The following is a 12,004-nucleotide window of genomic DNA, read 5'->3' as shown; positions in this document are numbered from 1 at the left end:
GCTGCCCGACCGGGATGGCCATGCTCCCAGCCCGGGCCGCGCGACCAGCAGTGGCCAGGCAGGTCACCGCCTTCCCTGGGAAGGCGCAGGCGGGGCACGCAGGGAGGAAGCAGAGCCTCCGTCGCAGGCATCAGGTGCTAAGGTGCTGCAAGCCAAGGCGGTGGAGGCCTCAGAAGACATTGCTGGGTCCTGCTCACAGCCGGGGCCACCGCCTGGCACACAGCCCCTGCTCCCCTCCTGGGATCCGGGCACAGGTTCACGTGGCATCCTGGTGCCCGGCAGCGCATGTGGATGCAGACCTCCCTCGGCTGCTGGTTCTTCCCTAATCGCCCCAGTTGCCCCTCCCGTCTGACTCCCCTCCTCCCTCTCAGCAGGCCTTTGGGGTCCATGTTTCCAACATGCTGGCAACCAAATCCTAGTCAGCTTCACCTCGAAAGGCTCCTGAGCTGTGGGTTTAGCCTGAGCGCGTTTCACCTTCCAGGGCAGCTCCTCTGAGGACAAGAAGCCAGGTCCAGTCGCGGGTCAGACAGGCATCGAGCAGGGCCCCAGAGCTGCAGCCCCCAGCGGCCCCTGCTGTGTACCCAGGGGCTGTTTGCAGGGAGGGGGGACTTCTGGGGGGGCTTCCCCAGGGAATGAGATTCTGCATCTGTGTGGCTTCCCCAGTTTTTGAAGTCTGGAATCAATTCAACGATTTTCAAGCACTAAGAAGCCCAAGGGAACCCTGTAGGACCAGAGCCCACTACTGCTCCGGCCCACATGCCTGGTGACTGCATCCAGCATGGGTGGTCCCTTCTAGAAAGCCAACAAAGCAGTTGTCACAGAGAGGGACTGGCTTCAGTGTTTGACATTTGGGCACTGAGGGTAACTGTCAGCAGAGGGAAGATCCAGATGCAGGATGAGGTTGGAGATGGGGGGCCTCCCACTGGGTCAGTCACGTGTTACTATGGCAATGACAAAAACACGGACACCAGTAAGGACGTAAACAGCCTGTCCTGTTATCTCACAACTTCAAAAGAACCGTTGTTAAGTTTTCCTTCAAACTGGGATGGGGCTGTCCGTGTTTTGTAATCCAACTGTTTCCCTTCGTAGCCTCTCGTGGACATTTCCTCGTGGGCCATGAGATGTGACCAGCTGTAGCTATGCTGAGTCTTTGCTGGAAACCTGGCACCCACACCCCGACTGTGGACGCCACAGACTCGATCCTCCTACCGTGTGGCATGGATGCGTCCAGTGGGAGCTGGGGTCTCCCTGCCCCATGGACTCCACCAAACTTTTGTAGCTGCCTCGATTGGTCAGGTTTCACTAAAGGAATAGACTGATAGAAAATACATGTGTGGCCGCGCAAGGGACCGGCTGGGTCGCTCACAGGCTGGAAGTGGACGTCCCAGTGGCTGCCTGATGACTGTGTCCACACCAGACAGCGGAGGAGCTGGCGAAGGCCAAGGCCTGGGGCTCCCTGCAGTCTGCTGAAGTCGCTCTGGAGAGCAGCAGAGGCTGTGCTGGAAGCCTGAGGGGCTGGAGACAGATGTCCAGAGGGGAATGGAAGTGGGTCAGACTTCCTTTCCTTGCTCCGTCCATCCAGGCTCCAAGCTCACCGGATGGCGCCTTCCACGGCCGGGTGAGTTCTCCCCTGGGTTGGAGGTCTCTGCAGAGCTCATCCATGAACGTGCCCAGGATGTGCCAGTCTGCAGCACTTACTACTCGAGTCAGGCAACACCACACTGGCACAAGCAGTGTGGCCCAGTGTGGGTGGCACTGAGTGGCCTCCCTGGCTTGGGGATGAAGGCAGCCTGGTTCTGCTTCCTCCTTCTCACCCAGGGGTGAAGCCTCCATGCTGTGGCCAGTCCGGGCCATGGGAAAAGGCCACATGTAAGATGAGGTCGTATGCCTGGCCCGTTGGGAGGAGGGCGCCACGGGCAGGAGCATGGGTCCAGCCTTTCCTCTGAGCTCTGTGCCCTGTGTCCCTCTGGCTGCCTTCAGGCTGCTGTCCTCTGCCACGTCTCCCCATGGTGCCTCACTGCAGGCCAAAGCAGTGGAGCCCAACAGCCACGGTGGAAGCCACGGCAAGCCCTCCACCATGTTGGCTTCCACTGCAGCAGTAAAAAGCCAACGCGCCATCTGTTCCTCGGATGAACTGTGCAACAACTAAGTAGAAGGGTGTGGCACCCGCTGCCGAGCCTCTTCCTGGAATGGCTGAGAGGGTGGACTTCCCGTTACAGCGCCAGGGCGGGCATAAGAGTGGGCGAGCGGCACTCAGCCAGCATCTCGCACCTTTCCTCAGCCCCTCCAGCAGCCAACTCATTGGGAGCCAGAGTGGATGTCCGGTGAGACGAGAAAGCTGGAGGCCGGGCAGGGTCCCGGAGCCCTGCGGCTGAGGCGCGGTCCTGCTCCTGCGTGGAGTGGGGGGCAGGCCTGCCCTTCGGAGGGGTGGGAACATTCTCTCCGGCATTTGTGGTTGTCGTGAAACTTACAGATCACGAAATTAACCATTTGCAGTGTGGAGTTCAGGGCCATTTAATATATTCGCAGTGTGGTCCACCTGGTTCCAAAATGCATTCTTTGCCCAAAGAACCCATCCGCCCCGCTCCCCATGCCCTGCTGCAGCCCCGAGGCCAGTCCCTGTTCTGTCCCCTGGCAACCTGGTGAGGGAATTTCAAGTAAACAGAGCCCCATGCTGTGCCAGGCGAGGGCCAGGCTCACTCACAGCTGACTGAGAGCGCAGTGTGGACGCAGGTGATCCGACTCTGGGTCTGGCTGCTCCCTCTGGGCCAGGGGCAGCTCTGCCCTCGAACCTGGGCAGGGTCCGTGCCCAGAGAGGAGCTGGGGGCACCAGCAGCGTCACCGGGAAGAACGGGCCGAGGTGTTTCTCTGTGAGGCAGTTGCCTCTGTGCATCAGGCAGCAGCTGCTTCTGCTCAGGCTGTTTCTCTGCTCCTCGGTTCGCTAAGGGCTGTGAGCAGGGAGCACAGCAGCCACGGCCTGACCTCAGTGGGCGGGGGGGGACGGACTTGCCTGGTCCTCAGTACTCGGTGGTCACTTTCGGCCAGATGTTAGCGAGGAATCCCAGCCGCATTGTAAGTGGAGTCCTGAGTGCCACGTGTGTTGGTGACAGCTGGAGGGCTCAGGTCTACAGAGACCTTTGCTGCCTGAGAACAGCAGTGCCGGGATGACCACAGCCACCCATCCCTCGGAGCAGAAGCTTCAACCGGATCCGTAGGCTGGAAGTCCAGTCTGACATGGGCAATGCACTGGACGTTGTGCTCCCCCTTCTGTGTTCCCCGCAGCCTCGCCCTGCAGACTCGCGGGTCACCGATGGCAGCAAGAGTCCAGCAACAAGGACACTGAGCCACGGTGACGGGCACTGGTGAGGAGCAGGGAGCTGGGGAGCAGGGTCACCAGGGGCCTGGGAAGGCAGAGCCGGAGGGGAGGTGTGCACACCTCATGCATGTGCACGCCACACGGGTGTGCACATACACATATGTACTTGTGTACTCACGTGTGTGCATGTACACACCGCACCACCTTGCACACCTCGCCATGACGCAGAGTTCCGCCCTGGAAATAACGTGAACTTTCACAGTGGAATCTCAGGGACAGGCGGGAGGCATCGCAGACAGCTCGCCTCCCCTAGGGCCTCATGCTTCCCCTCCACGTCCTCATGGCGCCATGTCCTCAACCCGAAAGGCCCGTCCAGGCCAGTCGAGCGTCCTGGGAAGAGAGTGCCAGAGGAGCACATGTTAACGGGGGGGGGTCTCCTGGGGTTAAGACTCTTTTATCAGTGCGGGGTAAGTGTCAGCAGCATTCTTGAGCCAGCGTTGAGGGCCATCAAACACAGGAACCCAGGAAGATAAGCAATTGTCCAGCCGAAAAGCCGGCGGTTCTCGGATGGTAAACTGTCGGTAAACTGTAAACTGCTGCAGGCCAGTGGTCTACCCGCACCGCTCCTGCAAACCGCAGGGCCAGGCCCAGTCTGCCATCCTCTGAGGTACCTGACAGGGAGCTGCTGTCCTCACAGGGAAGCACAGACCGGCTGCAGAGGCCGCTGGGAATCAGTAGCGCGGTGACAGGCTGACTGACGTTGCTGTGGCCTGCGCAACCACATGTCACATGCAGGCTGGAAGAGGTCGGAGCACTTTCTCCTCCCTGCGTCCCCGCACTGTCACTGTGCTGTGACAAACAGCACAACAGCAGCAGCAGCAACTTCGGAATTTTCCTCCGTCTGAGGGAAATGAAGGAAGTGGTTTTGCTAATGGTTTCTTGAAAACCACAACACCAATCACGCATCAGGCATCCCTGAAAATCTGTTTCACGTGATCTCAAAAAAAGATTAACTCGTTAAAAAACCCTTCAAGCTACTTTAGAGACCGTACACTGGAAAGGAGAGAGGCAGGGGTGGCGGTACAGAAGTGCAGTTCAGCCAGGTCGACACTGGAGTTTGAAGTCAGGGTCTGTTTCGGGTCTGGACTCAGCTCTGACTGTGGGGAGATCCCAGCCTGCTGGGACAGAAGAGCATGTCCCCCTCCTCCTGGGCCTGGCTGCCTTTGTTCTGCTCCAGATTTCGCACCAAACTACCACTTCTTCGCTACACCTGCTCACCAAGGGCCAGGCTCCCCCAGCGGAGCTGCTCATGCTACTTCCAGGCCTCCGTCTGCAGCCAGGGGGCAGTAGCCAGTGTTTGCCGCGGCAGCTGGCTGTCGTGTTCTACTTTGCTTTTTAAATTCTGAGTCAGTGTCGCACTAAATTGTACAGGCTGAGCTTGAGCTTTCGATCCACCTGCCTCAGCCTCCCTGCTAATTCACTTTTGAAAACTGAGATGTGGTTTATTTCTGTTGCAGAAAGTGTAATTCAGATACTTGATTATTGCTTTGATCCCGGGGGTCAGAAGGTGAGAAGAGGCTTCCAATGCTCCTGGCGAGCCCAGGAGGCCAAGCCCGACCCAGGCCCTGCCCTCCAAGCCCGTGGGGCCCTGTTCCTCCAGCACACGGTCCCCATCTTCTTCCCACCTGGCCCTCATGTCACCAGCGCTGTGCCGCCTGATGGCTCCCTGCACAGCTCCATGCCCCTTGCTCCCAGGGCTTTTCCCACCTTGGCCCCAGCCTGGCCCCACACAGGCCAGGACAGCAGGAGTCTCCCACAGGCAGAGCCATAGGGCCTTGCCTGGCTGTGAAAAGGGACGGAACCCACGTGTTCTCCCGTCCACACCTTGCTGTGAGTTTCACCTCTGTGCGGGGAGAACTGCTCAGGGTCAGTGCTGCTGCTCTTTCCCCACCTTCAGGATCCGTGTGGAGGTCCCACCAGGCCGCAGCCGACTTCTACTCTGAGCGGATGCTTGATTCCCCGGGGCCAGCAGGAGGGAGCTCTGAAGGAGCTTCCGGCTCTGCTGTGGGTCCCACCGTGTGTGGAGGAGGGGGCACCTCAGGGAACTGAGTGTCTGCCTCCCCCAAGTACAGCTCCCGAGGAAAGCCTGGTGTTTCCGGCTCTGCTGTGGGTCCCACCGTGTGTGGAGGAGGGGGCACCTCAGGGAACTGAGTGTCTCCTCAGGAAACCCGTCTGCCTCCCCCAAGTACAGCTCCCGAGGAAAGCCTGGTAGTGACCCGTGGTCAGCACCTGATAAATTTGATATTTGCATGAATGAATGAATGAAAGCCCAGCAGCCTGGGAGCTGCTACACCAGGCCTCCCTCATCCTGCCGGTCTGCTCGGCCCATGGACAGGCGTCGTGCCTGGGAAGGCGCCTTGGAGCCCTGAAGAGGGGATTTACCAGGTGCCGGGTGGCATACACCGTGGTCATTGACAGGACAGGGAGCCCTGCATCCTCACCAGGGCCTGCCGAGCCTCGTGGTCAGCCAGGTGAGCCTGGTCCCCAGAGGGGCCACGCCCAGGAGTGGCCATGTGCTTCAGGGGCCTCCTCCCCGCTGACAGCTGCTGCAAATAGGAAAATTGGAATCAGCCATGCTTCTGAAACAGAGGGAAGGTGGAGTGGCTATAAATGTCCTGATTTCTAATTTAGTGACATGATTTTTCTCGAAAAGCTGTTGCTAAAGCAGCAGTGTGCATTTCTCTTAAGGGTTTCAAGGAACTGTGAGATTTCCACCCGCTGCATCATTGGGCTGAGAATAAATTGACTGTATCAGGCCACAGAAACTGTGCCTCAGCAGAGTTTCTCTCTGCCCTGCATCTTGCAGGCTAAGATTTAATTAAGAAACAGCACAGGCAAATTATCTTTGGAACAATGCACAAGAGAAACATGCTGGTCATCCTGGTGGGAGGAACCAACTTTCACTGTGTGTCTTTAACACTGAAACACAAAATGCTTTCTTCCACGAAAGATCAGCGTAGTAAAGGCGCATAAGGTACACGTCAGTGGTGTGTCCCTCTCTTCTCTCTACCTCTGCTCCGTTTCAGGGGGAGGCTCTTGCCCTCCAAGATGGGATTCATGGATTTTGGAGAGCTGGGTTAGTCCCAGGTGCTGTGATGTTGAGCTCAGTCCCCCTCTGCGCTGTAGCTGGTTGGGTCGTAATATAGCAGCCAGGTGAGCTCTCTCCAAGATGCGCCAGGGATTTACTTTACCTCTTTGTAATTTCCACTGCTGTTTCAATTCCCTGCCCTTCTGTGACACTTTATCAAGTGATTCAATAAATCTGGGACGTCTGACTTTCTCAAATGCTGAGACGCACCACAAGTCCCAGCTCTCCTGATACCATCAGCTTGGGATCTGCTGTGCCCCAATTCCGTGACCCTCCTCCCAACCACCCCCACCTGGAGAAAGGGACGTCCAGCCCTGTCCCCTCCAGTGGCTGCTCTGGCCGGGAGCAGCCTCAACTCTTGCGACCTCCACAGGGAGCCAGCGACAAGGCAGCAGGACGGGAAATGTCACCAGCTGCTCCTCGGACAGAGGCCCAATATAGAGAAAATATATAAAGAACTACAGGCACCCCAAAATAAAAGACTCAGTCGAAAAACTGGCAGCTGAAATGAAGTACAAATGGCCAATAAATGAATGAAAAAAATGTTCAACAGTACTGGCCACTAGAGAAGTGGGAATTAAAACACCGAGATTCCATCTTACTCCAGAAAGAATGGCTGTCATCAAGAAATCAGATAACAGCAAATGCTGGCAAAACTACCAGGAAAAGGAAACTTCTACGCTGTTGGTGGGAATTTAAACTCATGTAACCACTGTGGAAATCGCTATGGAGAGTTCTCAGAACTATAGCTAGAGCCAGGCATGGTGGCACAAACCTATAAACGCAGCCCTCAGGAGACTGAGGCAGGAGGATCCTCATGAGTTCGAGGCCAGCCTGAGCTACATAGAAAGTTCAAGACCAGCCTGAACTACACTGCAAGACGGTGTCTCAAAAACAAAACAGAGCAAAACAAACAGAAAAAAAACCTAACTAGAAATTCCATTTAACCCAGCTGTTCCCCTTCTAGGTATCCCTGAAAGAGTTAAAGGCATCATGTAGTATGCACACCCAAGTTTATAGCAGCACAATTCATAGTAGATACATCTTGGAAGTGGCCTATATGCCCATCAATAGAGGGAATGGATAAAATGTGGTGTTTACACACAATGGAGCCCTACACTGCCATAAAGATACATGAGTCATTGTAGGAAAATGGATGTACCTTGAAATCATAATGTTAAGTGGAATAAATCAAGTGCACCAGCTGAAATATTGCACAGTTTTTCTTACATGAGAAGCCCAAAGTATAAATAAACGTCAATAATAGGGGACAGGGAGGTGGGGCTTTTGCAAATGGGAAGGGAATCAAGAGGTGGGGCAGGGCGGGGGAGCACACACAGAATGAAGATGTGTTGCATAGGTGAGCCACATCCCCGTGAAGAACCTAATGACTACATGCTGCAAACATGGACCAATAAGAATGAACACTTAAAAACAGCCGGGCGTGGTGGAACACACTTGTAATCCCAGCACTCATGAGGCTGAGACGGGAGGATTGCTGAGGGCTTCAGGCCAGCCTGAACTACACAGCCATACCCTAAAAAAAAGCACAGGATTTATTTACATGCCTCACATCCTAGTGATGCAAAGTAGCAGACATGCTCCCTTGGTCCAGGAACTTTCTCATCCAGCCACGTGGCCTGGGGAGGGGCTCAGCTCATAACTTCAGAGTCCCCTGCACTGCGGGCTGATCGTCTGCGCACCACCAAGGCTGCAGTCTGGAAGAAGCGCTTTCCTCGCCGTCTCCTCTTCTGTGTCTTTGCCCTTTGTTCTGATGGCAGACGTAACTTCTCCCGGTGTCTTCCAGGCATCTTTATCTTTTGGAAACTTGCATTTGCTTCCACACTGACCTTTACCAAGTTACTTCACTGTGTTTCCCAGTCTCTTCGAACAGGAACAGCATTTGTGTGAGTCTTGGATGAGGAGAGCAGAGCGAAGGGTGTTGCTGGTTCCTGAAAGGAGAGCCTGTCATCCAGCACGGCCACTCATGGAAGCAGCACTTGACCGTGTGGGGTGTGTGTGTGTGTGTGTGTGCTGGGTTGAACTGGGAGTCTTGGCAATGAGCTATATCTCCAACCCTTACAAAAAAAGGTTTTATTTTTAGACAGGGTCTCTCTCCAAGTAGCTAAATTGCCCAGACTGGAATTGAACTTGAGATCCTCCTGCCTCAGCTTTCCAGAGTGCCGTGATTACAGGCGGACACCACCATTCCCAGCTTCGGGGCTGTTATTAGGGAGTTTGACACCAATCTGATTTCCACCCTTTTGTAAGAGAACTGTGCCTCCTCCCACCCCTCTCTTGCTTTCTCCCACCTTCTCTCCATCAATTGACAGAAATTCTCAACCAAGTGCCTTGGGGCTTTTGTCTCCTCCCTGGTGCTGCACCCCAATTAGCCCTTCAAACTGGTTGCTCCTCTTCTCCCATTCTGAGGACTTTCTTATCCAACTTTTTTGGACATTTTTCTGGCTTTTTTGGCTCTGCTTCTGGAATTCCACTGGATGCCACCCTCCTGGATCGATCCTCTGATTCTCTCCCGTGCCTCCGCCACCTCCACAGCGAATCTTCCCGAAGTCTCCAGCTTCCCCTGCTGGTCAGCTGACCTCCGCTGTCCCCTCAGGCCTGCACGTGCAGCACCCTTGTCGCCCTGTGCCACAGCCTCACTTCCTGTTCAGGGGACGATAGCATTAATCCTTCGGGCGTCTGCCAAGGAGAGGCGCACTGGATGAGACAGGACCCTCCTCCGGATTTCCACAGCGGCTGTGTGGAGGGCGCCTCCCCTGCACCTCGCCAGCCTGTGTTGTCTTTTTTGTTCTCCACGGCAGCCGTGCTGTTGCGGCTGAGCCAGAAGCTCGGTGTGGTTTTGATTTTCATGTCCCTGGCGGCTAACGATGTTGAACATTTTTTTCACACAGTTATTGGCCATTTGTGTTTGTTCTTTTGAGAAGTTTTGTTCCTGTGTCCATTTTGATTGGGTTATTTGTTCTTTTGGAGTTGGCTACATACGCTGATATTAATTCTCTGTGGGCACAGTGTCTGGCAAGGGTTTTCTCCCATTCCGCAGCTGTCTCTTCGCTCTGCTAATTGTTTCCTTCACTGTGCAGATGCTCTTTAATTTGATAAGATTCCTGTGGCTTCCTGCTGATATTCTGAGCTGCCGAAGCCCTGTCAGGAAGCCACTCGGGCCCCTGCATCTCCCAGTGCTTCCTGTGACTCCTGTTCCTGCGGCTGCTTTGCTCTCGCTCCCTCTGCACGTCTCAGATCAATGGTTCATACTGAAGATTAATTACTCGGCCTAGAGCAAAGGTCTTCAGTCACCACCAAGCACCTCAGGGCTCACGAGAGCCAGGCTCGCAGTCCAGGCTGTTTCTAGGAGACCTCGCAGTCCTGCAGTGGAGCATAGCCAGCTTGGGCCGCAAGAAAGTGGCACCCAGCCTGGCCCTCCGGGCCCAGGCTCTCCTCTTAGGGCACTTAGACACTGCTGAGGTGTGGACCTGAAGTGGAGCCGTGCCCATGCCACAGGGAGGAGGCACCACTGAGCACTGCCCACGAATCCTCGAGTTCTGGGCACTGCTGTTTCCTAACTGGACACCCCAGTTGACTCCCCCTTTCATTTAAAAATTGGGTTTCTCCACACCCAGCCAATAGTAATAACGAAGGCCTGCTGTCTGCCCAGAAAAGCAGTGGACCCAAATGAGAAGAACTTAGGGATCACAGACCAGTGTGAAGGGAAAATGACAAAAACTGGGCACCAGCCTCGGGGACCCACAAGCGAGCGAACAGCTCACATGACTTGCTGGTGGGACCTGGGCACCAGGAAAAGTGTGTGCGGTCATTTCACAAGAGAAATAAGTGAGCTAGAAGAAATTTTAAACATTAATGGTAAAAAGATAAAAATTTAAGTCCTTCCAAAATCTGAAGAAGTTTCAGAACATCATAAAACACCACCTGTCCTTGGGAAGAGACAACCTGGGTAGAACTTCCAGCCTGGCAGAGACGCTGGCTATAAGGCACCACCAGGGCCGGCAGCAAGCAGGCCCTGGGGCTGGGCGGTTGGGGCACCCCCATGTCAGAAGGCAGAGATGGTGGGGAAAATGGAATCACAGGGTGGCAGCTCATGGGCATCCTGACATCCTGCCGCCTACCTCAAGCCCCACACCAGCTGACCACACTGGTGGGTAGAGTGGTGGGGACATTTCCCCACAACCTTGCCGCTGTGGCCCCAGGTCCCCGCAGAGGGCCACCCACAGGCAGGGCCCGCGTCAGAGCACTTGCAGCCTGGCCAAGGTGGACAGGTGGGTGGGGACATCCATGGCCTCCTGGGGAAGCAGGCGGTGCTTGCCCAGGACTCGCTTCCCTGTGGTCTTGGGTCAGCCTTTCCCACAGAGCCCTGACCAGGTGCCTGGTGCCACTGTCCAGACCACATGGGCCGGGGAGGTCTGTCCCCGAATCTGCCACCATCAGGAATTGTACAGTCTTTTAACCTCAGAAGGACGGTTTTTGGACATAAGACTTATTTTTAATGTTCCTTCATGTTACAAGTGCATTTCAAAGATGGACAACCTAATGGAAAATGGGTAAACAGTGAGAAATCCCACTTCACCCCCACACACAAACACACACAAAACCAGAAAATGGCTCATAAAGTGTATGACAGTGTACGAAGATGTTTTTAAAATATGGTCCATCCATATTTGGATATGGTTGCGTCATTCTATCTTCATCACATGAATAAAGGATGGAAAATCAATGATTTCCCATATGGGGAGGATGTGGGAAAAGGGAGTCTTGTGTACTGCTGAAAGTGAGCGCCATGGTCAGCGTGAGAAGGGCGTGGAGACACTTGAGGAAGTCAGCAGCACCTCTGCCTCGCAACCCAGCCGGCCTCTCCTGGGAGTTCAGCCAGGAGACCCCACGCCTGTGCTGCATTTGCCACGACAACGCGGCAGGAATGAGTGTGGAGGTCCCGCCGTGGGTTAGTGGACACAGAAAGTGCAGCTTCTGAACGTGAAGGGATGTTATCTGCCGTAAAAATAGTGGGGTCTGGGCACTTGCAGCCAGACAGATGACCTGGGGTGCTCTGCAAAGTCAGATGCAGAAAGACGAAAGCCTCACATCCCCCTCACGTGGAAGCTAAGGAGGCCACCTGTGATGTGTAGCAGTAATGACCGGAAGCCGGCGGGGCCAGGAGGCACTGTGACCACTCTGTGTCCAGCAGCAAGCGGGGGCCATGGCCCACAGCAACCTGTGAGTGACCAGGAAAGGAGGCTGGGGCTCCACACTCAAAGCAATACTAGAGAGCCAGAAATAATCACCCTCTTCCACACCACACACATGAATCACACTGCCACTCTGTGCCCCAGAACTTCACAGCTAAAATAATCGCTGATAAAACTGTAAAACCACCCCAGGCCCTATTTTCCTTGGTTTCTCTCAAGCCAATAAGTGCTTCTTCCTTGGCCTCTTGTGTTTTTATCTGATATGAGAAAAAACGGTTGGTCACAATTTCAAAGTCAAAGCCAATTCAGCAAGAGAGAAGTCAG

Source organism: Fukomys damarensis, unplaced genomic scaffold (genome assembly GCF_012274545.1).
Source record: "Fukomys damarensis isolate Sample0158 unplaced genomic scaffold, DMR_v1.0_HiC HiC_scaffold_12, whole genome shotgun sequence".
Lineage (NCBI taxonomy): Eukaryota > Metazoa > Chordata > Mammalia > Rodentia > Bathyergidae > Fukomys > Fukomys damarensis.
The sequence above is the reverse complement of the archived record's forward strand: the minus strand, read 5'-3'. Positions refer to the sequence as shown.